The sequence below is a fragment of the Heptranchias perlo genome, chromosome 36 (genome assembly GCF_035084215.1).
Source record: "Heptranchias perlo isolate sHepPer1 chromosome 36, sHepPer1.hap1, whole genome shotgun sequence".
NCBI classification, from domain to species: domain Eukaryota; kingdom Metazoa; phylum Chordata; class Chondrichthyes; order Hexanchiformes; family Hexanchidae; genus Heptranchias; species Heptranchias perlo.
The window spans coordinates 14,005,310-14,018,841 of NC_090360.1; the positions used below are offsets into that span (position 1 = coordinate 14,005,310).

The window sequence follows — 13,532 nt, forward strand, 5'->3', positions numbered from 1 at the left end:
AGTGTTTCAGATTTACTTTTTCTATAGTGTTTATATCTTGTATGCCTTGATGAGATCCACTCTCGGTCACATCCTTTCAAGGTTGGAAAGTCCAAGTTTCTCTATTGTTACCAGTCGCTCCTTGTAATGCAGTCCTCTGATGCTAACGATCTGTGTTATTTTTTTTATTCGTTCATGGGATGTGGGTGTCACTGGCAAGGCCAGCCTTTATTGCCCATCTCTAATTGCCCTTGAGAAGGTGGTGGTGAGCCGCCTTCTTGAACCGCTGCAGTCCGTGTGGTGAAGGTTCTCTCACAGTGCTGTTAGGTAGGAAGTTCCAGGATTTTGACCCAGCGACAATGAAGGAACGGTGATATATTTCCAAGTCGGGATGGTGTGTGGCTTGGAGGGGAACGTGCAGGTGGTGTTGTTCCCATGTGCCTGCTGCCCTTGTCTACATCATCTACAGGAATTGAAAGTCTCTTGTTAAAGTTCAGAACTGGACACAGTACTTAAGGTGTGGTGGGTGCACTGAACAGCTTAAACATGACTTCCTTCTACTTGTACTCTACCATTTTAGCTATATAGTTAAGCATCCTTTTTGCTTTGTTGATATTTCTGCAATGATTAGACATGCTGAGTTCTGAGCTTATTAATATCCCAGGCTTCTTTCAACTGCATCCTTACCTATTTCAACAAAATTCATGGAGTACTTATGTTACCATCTTTTCCTCTTTATACAACACTTTATACTTGTTCATATTAAATTTCATCTGCCACTGTTCTGCACACTTAAATATTCTGTCTAACTAATTTCGTAGGTTCTTGGTTGCCTCCTCAGATTCAACTCCTCAATAGTTTGGTATCATCAGCAAATTTAACCTTCGCCCCCCTTCCCACCCGTCTCCACCTCCCATTCCTCCTCCTCCTCCTTCCTCCCTCATGATTCTCCTAACAAGCATCTGTTGCTTTTCCTATTCTTCAGCCAATTCCTTATGTGTGCTTTAAGAAGAATTTTCAGCCTGTCATGTGTACTTTATCGTGCACTTTTTGGAAGTTCAGGCTCACTACATTGTACGGTTTTCTACTATCCACTTGGGATGTCATGTCCTCAAAAATATAAAAATAAAAGCAGGTTGGGTCAGGAATCATCCCCTTCTAATTCCACATTGGCTGGTGTTTAGTAGGCTAACATCAAACAGGTAAGTTTACTCCTGATGATTAATTCTATTATTTTACCCAGTGTTGATGTGAGACTGATGGATCTGTAGTTGTCCAGGTCTGTTTTATCACCTTTTCTCAAAAAGGCTGCGATGTTGGCTTGTTTCCAATCTAGCAAACCTCTCCAACATTCATTGACTCCCTCATAAAAGGCCTTTAGCACTTCACAAATCTTAACTCTTGTCTCTCCTAGACTAATTCCCAGCTTAAAGCATCTTAGTTATCAAGATAAGCTAAAAGAGCTGGGACTCTACACCTAGGGGTGATCTGATTGAGGTTTATAAGATGATGAAGGGAATAGTGTTCCAGTTGACAGTTTGTTCCAATTAAATATATTAGGGAGGACCAGGGGTCACAATTTTAAGTTGTACAAGGCCAGATCTAGGTTAGATGTCGGGAGGTAATTCTTTGCCCAGAGAATGGTGGACCTCTGGAACAGGCTTGTGCAGTGGACGCCGATTCGCTGAATTACTTCAAGCGAGAGCTGGACCTGTTTCTGGTTGGGGCGGAGATCACCTCTTACAGAAGGTGGGTAATGTAATGCCTAGAATTCAGGGCCAGAGTGATCTCCTGGACTAGTTTCGATCGCCGAAGGGATCGGAGAGAAATTTCCCACATTTCTTTTCCCCCAGACCTGGGTTTTTATCTGTTTTTTCACCTCTACCAGGAGATCACATGGTGTGGGGTGGGGAGTGTATATATTGTGATAGACAAAGTATCACGACTGTGTGGGACAGGCTAGATGGAGAGATTTTCCCTGTCTGTCATTGTTTGTATGTTCGTAGTACTTGGGGATAATTACTATCCATCCCTGTGGGATAATTCGTTTTGAGCCCTTTTAGTCTGTCTGTTACCTCCATCTAATTTATTTGGATTATCACTGATTAGAGATGGCATTTTGCATGCAGTTTTCTTGATGACTCCTTGGGAGGAAATAATCATTTGGTGTATTAACTATTTTATATTCATCCTCAGTTATGCATCCTTTAGGATTCTCATTTCTTCTCTGATTTCCCTCTTCTTGTTTTGGTACTGAAATAATTTCTTACAGTTGTGTTTATATCTACAGCTTTGCTCATTTACAGGTTCCTCTTTTCCACTCTGACTACTCTTTTATTGTGTTTTTTTAAAGGTTCAAATATTGGTTCCAGTGTTTACATTTATCTTTCTCCCTGTAGACTTTGTAGCATTTGCTTTTGTTCCTTATCTCAATTCTGATTGTTTTGCTGATTAATTTAAGGCCATGCTTGTTTAGTCTGCATTCGTTAATCCAATTACAAGTAATTTGAGAACAAACAAAATAACACCATTCATTGGAGGACGCAGAAGGTTAGCACACTGTCTTCAGCTCGTCACTGTAATATCAGCTAGCAGTAAAATATGCTGCTATAAAACAATAAATCCTTTTAAAAATAAAACCAAAATTTGATTGAAAATGTGAAAGAGATAATGCTACTAAGATTGGTAAGGATGCAGAATAGACACATTACTACCTCTGCTACTGCTCTCACACTCTCGTGGAGTTGAAGAATAGAACAAGGTGACTGAAAATGGAACAAGGTGAGTGAATAATAGAACAAGGTGCAGAAAGGCAGTAGCACTTACACTCCTACTGATCATGATCTATGTGTTGTCATCAGCCACACCATCATCTTAGCATCAAAAGAGCAATCATTTTAACAACATTGGACTAGGTTTATTCCAAAACATTCTGCTTTATATCCAATCATCTGTTCATAGTATGTACTGAAACCATGAATGCCTTTATGAAGATGCATTACAATTTGCTACACATAGCGCACACTGGAAATCTTCCCTTCAGATCGAGGGATCCAAGGAGAGCTCATCAACAGTCAGATCTTCGAAGCAGTTTGTTGGGTTTAGGCTGCATGTCTATGTGTGGGTGTGTCAGAAGTATTTATTTAACAGGATCGTGTAATAAGTAAGAAATGCCATTTCCCTCTGGGATATGGGTTTCCATTTAGTTGAGGCTAAGTGGATTGAGCCTCCTCTGTATGTAGGTAATCTCAATCTAGTTCCAAACGCAAACCTATAATTCAGCACTAATTTTCAATCCATGGGGCTGATTCCTAAAGTGCTCGCGGTGAGGAGTATTGGCCAGCAAATCTCCGGCCCACAGCCCCTCATTTTCCATCTATTAATTTAAATGGATGGAAAATCAAGGTCTGCGTGGCCTCAATTTCCCAACCAGTGCTCCATGTGAACATTAATCCTCCCCGGGAGCAACAGTCTGGGAATCGGCCTTTATGGAAAATCTCATTCGAGACAAACCATTAAAAAGTGGCTGGTGAAGGAAACGGAAATTCTGCTATGATTGTGAGTTTGAGTGGTGACAGGGAGTTGTAATCAGAAAGAAATCACATTTTATTTGCCAGCCCTGTCATCTTTCACCTTGATGAATTAAAAAACATAATCAAAATAGTTATTAAAATAAATTGTTTCCTTAATAGATTGTCTGTGGGTAATTAATGGATTCCAATGTGTGGTTGGTAAGAATCGATACTCCTGAAGATTAATTGACCTGTGTAGTTGCGATCCTGAATCAAGCAATTTGTAGCCCAAGCAAGCAGGATTTGGGTAACATATAATAACACCTTGAAGGTGCAACTCCTCCAGTGGTTCCATATGTGACTGTACAGCCAGATATAATACGGCGCCATACAAAGCAGGAAGGTCTCAGTCCGATCCCAGGCTTGTGCTGAGTCTGTTGATCTCAATTGAAGATACACCTGCCCCCAAATAGCACCAGCCCACCTGGGCTAAGAAACAAAAAAAAAATCACCTAGCGTTTCAGATCATGATCCAACTGGAAAGCACATGTGTGTGGACATTGGGTGAAGAGGGAATCATGCTCAAATGTGATCTCCCCTATGGCAATTGTGAAGAATACCCCCTTGGGTAAGGTACTGGAAATGTATCGTTTCCTTCGCCCCACCATTGGCGACCGCACTTTCAGCTGCCTAGACCCTGGGCTCGGGAGTTCCCTCCCTAAACCTCGTCGCCTCGCTCTCCTCCTTTAAGATGCTCCTCAAAATTACCTGTGGAGGAGTCCAAAACCAGGCGCCATATATATAAGATAATCATAAATTTTTTTTCTTTACTCAGAATGATGAGAATGTGGAACTCACTGCCACATGGAATGGTTGAGGCGAATAGCATAGATGCATTTAAGGGGAAAAGTACATGAGGGAGGAAGGAATAGAAGGATGTGTTGATAGGGTGAGATGAAGTCAGGTAGCAGGAGGCTCATGTGGAGCATAAACACTAGCATAGAACTGTTGGGCCGAACAGCCTGTTTCTGTGCTGTAAAATTCTATTCTATGTATTCCCGCACGCAGCAGCACCTTCAGGAGAGGAGGGAAGAAACTGGAACAAAAACAACTATTGGAAGGGCCACTGGGAGTGTTTCTTGAATTGCTGTGTGGCGTAGTTGGCACCAACCACAACAGCCACACCAGTTCGAACACCATCAGCTTAGCAACAATAAAACGAGCCATTTTTGCATCATTGGATAAGCAATAGATCTTTTACGACACATTCTGCTTACTAACCAATCAGCAGGGAAGATTTCCTCCACATGCTGTGTCCATTGAAATTGTAAGCATCTTTCTAAAGAACACATTTACAATTTTGCTACATATAGCACACAGAAGAAATCTTCCCTGCTGATCTCACAATGGAAGAATACAAGAAAAGTTCATCACTATTCAGAACTTCTATGCTTTGTGGTTTCTTTATGCTACGCTTCTGCAGTAAGTCCACTCACCCATCATCCCCATCCTCACTGACCTACACTGCCTTCCCATACCTCAGTACATTCAATTGAAATGCGTTCTCCTTGTCTATAAATTTATCCCATGGCCTTGTCCTACATGGTCTCTGCAATCTCCTCCAGTCCTTTATCTCCCCTGAATATTCCATTCCTCTGACTCCAGATTTCTCGTGCTTTCTGTCCCTTCCTTCACCCCACCATTGGTGGCAGAGCTTTCATCCTACTCTTTGGAACTCCCTCCCTAACCTCCTCTGCTTCTCCACCTCTCTCTGCCTTTAAAAACCTCCTTAAAACCCATCTGTTTTTGCACGCCCATCCTAACCTCGTCCTTTCGGGTTCACTGCCCATTTTCATTGCGCCTACGTGAAGAGCCTTAGGATAATTTTTTCTATTAAAGGTGTTATATAAGTGCAAGTTATTATTGTATATATTCAACTGCTTGTATTCTATTTCTCTCAATTTAACATATATATGGCAGAAATCCAGGCTATTGTCGGGGCAACTGGTGATTTAGCGATTAAAATCACAAGTGTGAAAGACCTTGAAGTTGCACGGAATCAAGTTAAACATTGTGAAACAATGTGCATTATAAAAAACCGCTTGTGTAACCTTCAAGTGTTATCTAGGTCAATGGCACTTTTATGTATTGAAAAGAAGTTTAAAAATTATTTCAAAAAGCAACATTTGAGCTGCAGTGCTTTTGTGTCACTTGAGATACATTTTATAATCTATAATATGTCTGTGTGTCTTTTCTGTCTATAAAACCTTACTTTCTGTTCTCATGTTTTGGCCACACCTCTGTCAACTTTTCCATTATGAATTCCTATGTCCACATTTATAATGGGAATTGCCCATGTAAACTTGTTACAAATTAATTACACTCCCCTACCAGAGGTGGGGTTATTGTGCCTCAATATTGTGTCTCCCAGCCCCTTGTCCCTATGCTCCAACCTATGCTCCAACTCCTATGCTCCAACTCCTATGCTCCAACCAACTCTACTTCTCCGCTTTCCAAGTTTCACTATTTAACTATAAATAACATCAAATCAAAACATTATATAAAATTAAGGGGGCAGAATTTCTGCAGCAGATCTCCTGCTGTAACTTCGGTGGAAGATTGGCAGAAATGCTGGAGAAACGCCGTAAAGAGGCGCTCACACCAATTCTCCGGGATTTCCGCCAATCTTCCGTCGAAATTACAGCGGGAGTTCGGAGAACATCCATGGAAACTCCACCCCGTGGACAGAATGCGTGACGTTAACATGGGAACTGAATTATTTCTGCATGTTTTGGTCCAATTGTCCCCGCCCTCTAAGCCTGCTTCATCTATGTCTACACTAGTTTCTGATAACCGATGTGCAATGCCACGGGTGATCTGTTAGTTTCAATGAAGGATTTGTCTTTCTCCACTGACTTTTTTTTCAGGGTGAATGCCTTTTTTCATCGTCGTCTTCTTCTTTTCTTCCTGTTTCCCAAAAATCATCCATGACCAGGAGGGTGACTTGCTCCTGACCATTCCACAATGGCACTATTTAACTGGCCAGCAAGAAGTGTATCAGAACTGTGCGGGGTGACTCTCCCTCCACTTTTGCCTCTGTTTCTCTGAGCAAGCCCCAGGCCTCTGTTTATTGCACCTTCGCTATGACATGGCTGAGATCAGTAACTCACCGTGTGGAGGATTGTGTGTATGATCTGCATTATATCACTCCAACACACTGTACCAGGTGATTTAATCTGTTCACCTTTTGGTGCTTTTTAAGATGAACAATGTACTATTTTCTGACATTACAACAGTGACTATGTTTCATTGGCTGTAAAGCGCTTAGGGCATCCTGAGGTCACGGAAGGTGCTTTATAAATGCTCCATCTATCTGTCCAGCTATCTTTGCATTTTTCACCCAGTGTCATCATCGAGCAGTCCCATGTCAGATACAGGACAGATGCAGAGAAGCTCCATTACTCCATCCCAACCTCAGAAGGTCACCCCCACTACACCATCATGATGTTTCTGAGTATTTCTAGCTTTCAAGCCTATCTCCACTAGGAATTGGATTTCATATAGAACACTTTACAGCTGGAAGAAGAGGCATTGGTTGGGTTTTTTTTTCAAACCCCAATTGTATTCAGACTCACTACCCAACTCCCCTCCCCATTTTAAAATTTAAAGCATGAAAATATATTTTTAAAAATATTTTTTTGATGAAAATATATAAACCAGACAGAAGCAAAATGCAAGACTTTCCTTATGCCTGAAGATGGTCACCACAGAATGGGTGAAGCAGTGTGAAGAAATCATCTGACCCAGTGCATCGATTTATATGTTTTGCATGAAAAAGTAATCATTCTTTATCCCTACACTAAAATCACTGCACTGAAGCACAGTAGTAGCACTGCAGTACAATCACATCCTATTGCAATGACAATCCCAGGTACAGATACAGAATAATCTCAGGGAAGCTTCAGTGATCAAAACCAGGAAGGCTGCGATTGTTGGTGGAACTGAAAGCAAGATACACTTTAAAATAAGATCCTTAAAGAAAATGTACTATTTTGATGCTGTAATACTGAGCTTGAACGCCGCTATGTTATTTGTTTGATGCACAAGTGACATAGGATTTGGACCAAGAGGAAAACCTTGAGAAAAAAGCAATAGGGTGCAAATCTTGAATGCAGAGCATTTACCATGCAATGCCTGAAGTCAATCACAGCATAACCATGACAAATCCCCGCACCATGAGATTCTTAAAATTCCATTGCTTTATACGTCCTTCTAATTAGTTTCTGTTTGATCTGACAATAGCAGTTTATGGCTATGAAGCTTTAGCCTCAAGGAACAAAGGGGTGAATATTGTCTCACCAATTTATGCAGGCTAGAGACACTAATGAGAAACAAGTTCTCCAAGTATGCTGGAGAGAATGGCTGACCTTCTCGACAGGGTATTATATGATACCCACTCCCATTGTTATCCTGCATCTAGTTAATTTTCAATCACCACAATGCTAACCATGCACAGATTTCTCATTGCATGCTCTTAAACTCATTATCATAAATTTTCTATCTGCAGTTATAATCCTGGCAGGTATCTCTCTTGAATCCTTTTAAGAATGCAGTGGATTTTTTCTTTGCATGTGAATCAGCAATAATAAATAAGAATATCATTTTTGAGCCTTCTTCTGCTATATTCTAGAATGTTGGAATTCATTGTTGATGCTACTCAGTGGTCAGTTGATATAACTTACAATTCAGCCTAGTCCCTGTATTTGCTGACCTACATTGGTTCCCAGTCCGGCAACGCCTCGATTTTAAAATTCTCATACTTGTGTTCAGATCTTTCCATGGCCTCGCCCCTCCTTATCTCTGTGACCTCCTCTGGCCCTGCAACCCTCCGAGATCTCTGCGCACCTCCAATTCTGGCCTCTTACGCATCCCCGATTTCCATCGCTCCACCATTGGCGGTTGTGCCTTCAGCTACCTAGGCCCTAAGCTCCAGAATTCCCTCCATAAACCTCCCTACCTCCCTCTCCGCCTTAAGTCACTCCTTAAAACCTACATCTTTGACCAAGCTTTTGGTCACCTGTCCTAATATCTCATTATGTAGCATGGTGTCAAATTTTGTCTGATAACACTCCTGTGAAGCGCCTTGGAAGTTTTACTACGTTAAAGGTGCTATATAAATGCAAGTTGTTATATTCTGTAATGTTATAATGTTGCATTCTAGCCTCCTTCTGTTCTGTTCTCGAATGATAGAATGTTATATTCTGGTTTTCTGTTATGTTCTGGAATGTTGCAATGTTATATTCTAGCCTCCTTATATTATACTCTAGAATATAAGATTCTAGCCGTCTTATATTACATTCTAGAATGTTATATTCCACACACTTGTTCCTCTTACAGGCCATGTGTACCATGCATCTAAATCCAAATGGGAGGGTAAGATGTCCTGGACTGTGGGCCGTTCCAACACTGTTGATACTACTCAGTGGTCAATTCATATAACTGGAACAAGAAATTGCACAGGCTCTAGCCACAATCTTCCAATCCTCCTTAGATATGGGAGTGGTGCCAGAGGACTGGAGTGGGACTAATTGGATAGCTCTTTCAAAGAGCCAGCACAGGCGTGATGGGCCGAATGGCTTCCTTCCGTGCTTTATTATTCTAAGACAGTCAGCATTAGGAACACAGGCTTAATCCCTTTATCATTGGGTTAGCTCCATTGAAATCATTGAAGCTCTAAGCATGGCTGTTTGATGCTACGTCAACTGCTTTCTTTAGATTCTCATCTGTTTCTCAATATAACTGGGTCATTATTTGACCTTGCTTTTCAAAATGTATTAACTTAGTGAAAATACTAGGTTAACAGTTTTAAAAAAATAACATGCAGGCATGTTTTTCTTTAAATTTCAAACTGAGAAATGCATTTCCGAAAATGAATTTCTTCCAAATATAATCATACATTAGGCTCTTTTGGTTGCTTGGTGAGTAATGCATTGCCCAGTGTGATAGTGAGTCATATAATAACAGCAACAACAACAACTTGCATTTATATAGCACCTTTAATGTAGGAAAACATCCCAAGGTGTTTCACAGGAGTGTAATCAGACAAGAATTGACACTGAGCCAAAGAAGGAGGTATTAGGACTAGTGACTAAAAGCTTGGTCTTAAGGAGGGTCTTAAAGGAGGAAGGAGAGAGGTGGAGAGGCAAAGAAGTTTAGGGAGGGATTTCCAGAGTTTAGGGCATAGACAGCCGAAGGCACAGATGCCAGTGGTGGGGTGAATGGAGTGGGGGATGCAAAAGAGGCCAGAGTTGGAGGAACGCCGAGTTCTCAGAGGGTTGTGAGACTGGAGGAGGTTAGAGATAGGGAGGGGTGAGGCCATGGAAGGATTTGAACACGAAGATAAGAATTTTATAATTGAGGCGTTGGCGGACCGGAGCCAAAGTAGGTCAGCAAGCATAGGGGCAATGGGTGAGCAGTACTTGGTGCAGGTTAGGATACAGGCAGCAGAGATTTGGATGAGCTCAAGTTTATGAAGGGTGGAAGATGGGAGGCCAGTCTGGAGAGCATCGGAATAGTCATGTCTGGAGGTAACAAAAGCATGGATAAGGATTTCAGCAGCAGATGAATTGAGGTAGGGGCAGAGACGGGCAATGTTACGGAGGTGGAAGTAGGCGGTCTTTGTGATGGAGAGGTTATGGGCGAAGAAGGTCCTAGATTTGTTCCCCTGTCTGTGCTGACTTAATCTCATCAATGCCTGAAGTTCGGGGCAGTATAATTGACTTTGGTATGCCTGGGCTAGTGAGGGGAAAATCAGCCAATCACTATCAAGTGACCCCTGCTGGAAACGAGGACAGCACACTCTCAGTGTGATGTTTGTTTGACTGAATGACCTGCCAACAATCTGTCTATGCTTAATTATGAAATATGACCATACATAAATATTAGAAAGCCACCAGTAGCACCCATGGGTCCTTGGCCAGCATATATAATCGCATACTGGAGATGAGGGGAGAAAACTAAAGCAAAAATCATGTACTGTTATTGTACTGAGTTAAATATAAAATCTGTGCTAGAATAGTTGTTCTTGGCAAGAAAATTGCACTGTGAGAATTAAGAACTGAATTGCTTTAAATCTTGCAGAACTCGGGCATTAATTCTGTAATTTTGCACATGGAAAACAATTATAATACTGTTATAAACAGAGAAGATCCACTCAATTATAATCTGTCCTACATCGACGTCCATTTGCCCCGTAAAAGGAGCCCGACCAGCACCACCATGGTCACAGACAACAACTTACTCCAACCTCATGCACAATCGTGTACAACCGTGCCCACACAGTAAGTGTATTAGCAATTAATTAAATACCGTGTGCACACATTGCAAATCAGCTCAACAACAACAACAAAAACAGCTTGCATTTATATAGCGCCTTTAATGTAGTAAAACGTCCCAAGGTGCTTCACAGGAGCGTTATCAAACGAGATTTTACACCGAGCTGCACAAGGAGATATTAGGACAGGTGGTCAAAGAGGTAGGTTTTAAGGAGCGTCTTAAAGAAGGAGAGAGAGGCAGAGAGGTTTAGGGGGGGAATTTCAGAGCTTAGGGCCCAGGCAGCTGAAGGCATGGCCGCCAATGGTGGAGCGATGAAAATCAGGGATGAGCAAGAGGCCAGAATTGGAGGAGCGCAGAGATCTCAAAGGGTTGTAGGGCTGGAGGAGGTTACAGAGATAGGGAGGGGCAAGGTCATGGTGGGATTTGAAAACAAGTATGATAATTTTTGATTTTGAGGCGTTGCCGGACTGGGAGCCAATGTAGGTCAGCGAGCACAGGGGTATATAAGATTGTCATGTGCAAAACAGTTGTAGCTGTGAAAGTGGCCACATAATTCAGAAGTAAAGACCACTTAGACTCCTAAACACAGGAGATATGTGACCACCTCCAACAGGTAGTCTCACACCACTTGGACTTCATTGCAGTATAACTCCAGTTTTGTGCAAAGCCACTTTGCAAAATTTAGACATTCTAGGAACTTTTAAACTTAATGTCCTGCTCACTGTCTCATGTTATTAAAAATTAGCCGTCCAGGCAATATAGAGCCCTGCGTATTCATGTAAAGACATACACGCAAAGCTCTCTCCTTGATACCGCAAGTACAACGCACAACAAAGTGCATAAGTGTGATCTGCCACTGTGCAGCTCCCTCTATAGAGATCATTATCTGTTATATAAGATCAATGAAAATACATGTTAAAGTTTTAAAAAATAAATGAAGTGTATCTAATTCTTTTCAAGAAACACACTTTTTAATACCCAATGCAAGGCTATATGGTTAGATTACCAGTGAGTTAAAAACAGCCTGCGTTCTATATAAGAATCCCATTTCATGGGAGATATTTATCCCATATTTATTTATTTATAGCATTCTGTTTCCCAAACTCTTTGTGCCTTCCAGGTTTAAGGAATTACCATTTCAAGATTTTTGTTTATTTTTATGCTGAATTTCGAAAGAAAACCATCACGGCCTATCAAGCTACCTCAGTCTGTATTGTGACAGTAAACTGTGGAAATAAGAAAATAAATCAGTTCATAGGAGTTTAGTTCAGAATGGGGAGGGGGCTTTTTCATTTTGTACTTAGGGTTTAACCATTTTAATTTCTTTTTCATTTTTTTTTACAAATGCTAGTTTTCACATGTAGATTTTGACATCTTATTTTAACAGGGGCTCTGAATGCTGCAATCCCAGGTGCAGAGTGGACGATACTAGGGCAGAGTGAATAGAGCAGCCAAGTAACCTAGGGGGGGGGGGGGAAATCAGTTTTCCTTTTAAAAAGAGATTGAGATCACTCCTTTCCCCCAAGAGACACCGAATAGCATCAGCGCATTCTGCAGCCCCCATGGTTTGCACAGCGAAGCTACGCCTGCTGTTAAGGGGATATTTACCCTTGATACCAGCGTCTTTTGTCTCCCAACAGCCGCATGGGCGGAGGCTGCTGGAGGAACCAGTTAGGTTCTGATCTGTATTGATATTTTCTCCTTGTGGTTTGCCTGGATGATCTGGCATAGATTAAACATGGGACCGTTTTGTGCCCAATGTTGCTACAATTTAAAGCGGAAACGTACACTTGTAATCTAATCAACTCTGAGAGACGCCAAAGAATCACTTTATTTCGCGCACACACATCAGAATTAAATGTATATGTTCTATATTTTATAAAAACGAATAAAGATTTAGCACAATCCTTCCGCACTTTGCACACTGACAGTGTTAATTTCGGAATGCGTTTCTAAAGATCCCCCAAATGACACTTGCAAACCCACTGAAATCTCACTCGTTACATTTTCCTGTTGCCTTCGCAATTGTAAAATATAAATAATTTATATGAAACTGACAAAGTAATATTTGGTGCAATAGCAAATAGTTTCAGTTCATTTTATATAATAAAGGATTATTTGTCTGGGTACTTACCAATAGCGGAGTATTTGTTTTTTTTGATGAGAAAGAGCTGGTGACTTGCTGAGATCTGGAAGGAGAGAGTGAATGAGAGAAACAGACTGCGAGAGTGAGAGAGTGTGAAAGAACGAGAGACGGAGAGCTGGTTGCCTAGGAGATGTCTGTCAGCGTTATTTTCTTCCCAGGCTTGGCGTGTTCGAGCTACCTGTTAGCTCTGCACTACTGACGTGCCGCAGATGAAAGGTCAACACCCAGATCTGACCTGTTTACCCAGTATCAGGCAGGACAAATAGGCTTGTAGAAACTTCACTGTCATTCCAATTGAAGTTGCTCCCTCTTAGTATTCAGGTAACGTAAAGGTGAGAGCTTTGTGTGAGATTAGTCAAATATTTTTTGTATTTTCTATTACAAGGAATTATGGGCTAAATTAGAGTGAACGCATTAGTTTTATAAATCTCTTGAGTAGTGAGATTAGATGGGATGAATCCTACAGAGAATAAGAAGCAGGTTTGCTTCTTATTATTAACCATGATGTGGAGATGCCGGTGATGGACTGGGGTTGACAATTGTAAACAATTTTACAACAC

The 13,532-nt window shown here is 41.3% G+C and overlaps 1 protein-coding gene across 1 annotated transcript in view; it reads right to left on the reverse strand.

The window, feature by feature from the left end:
• The window catches only part of caly (calcyon neuron-specific vesicular protein), a 29,990-nt gene extending 16,994 nt beyond the window's left edge, over nucleotides 1-12,996 (reverse strand). The window contains exon 1 of the mRNA XM_067972363.1: nucleotides 12,961-12,996. The gene's annotated coding sequence lies outside the window, so the exon portion shown is untranslated. The remainder of the gene's footprint in view (nucleotides 1-12,960) is intronic.
• Nucleotides 12,997-13,532: the final 536 nt, after the last annotated feature.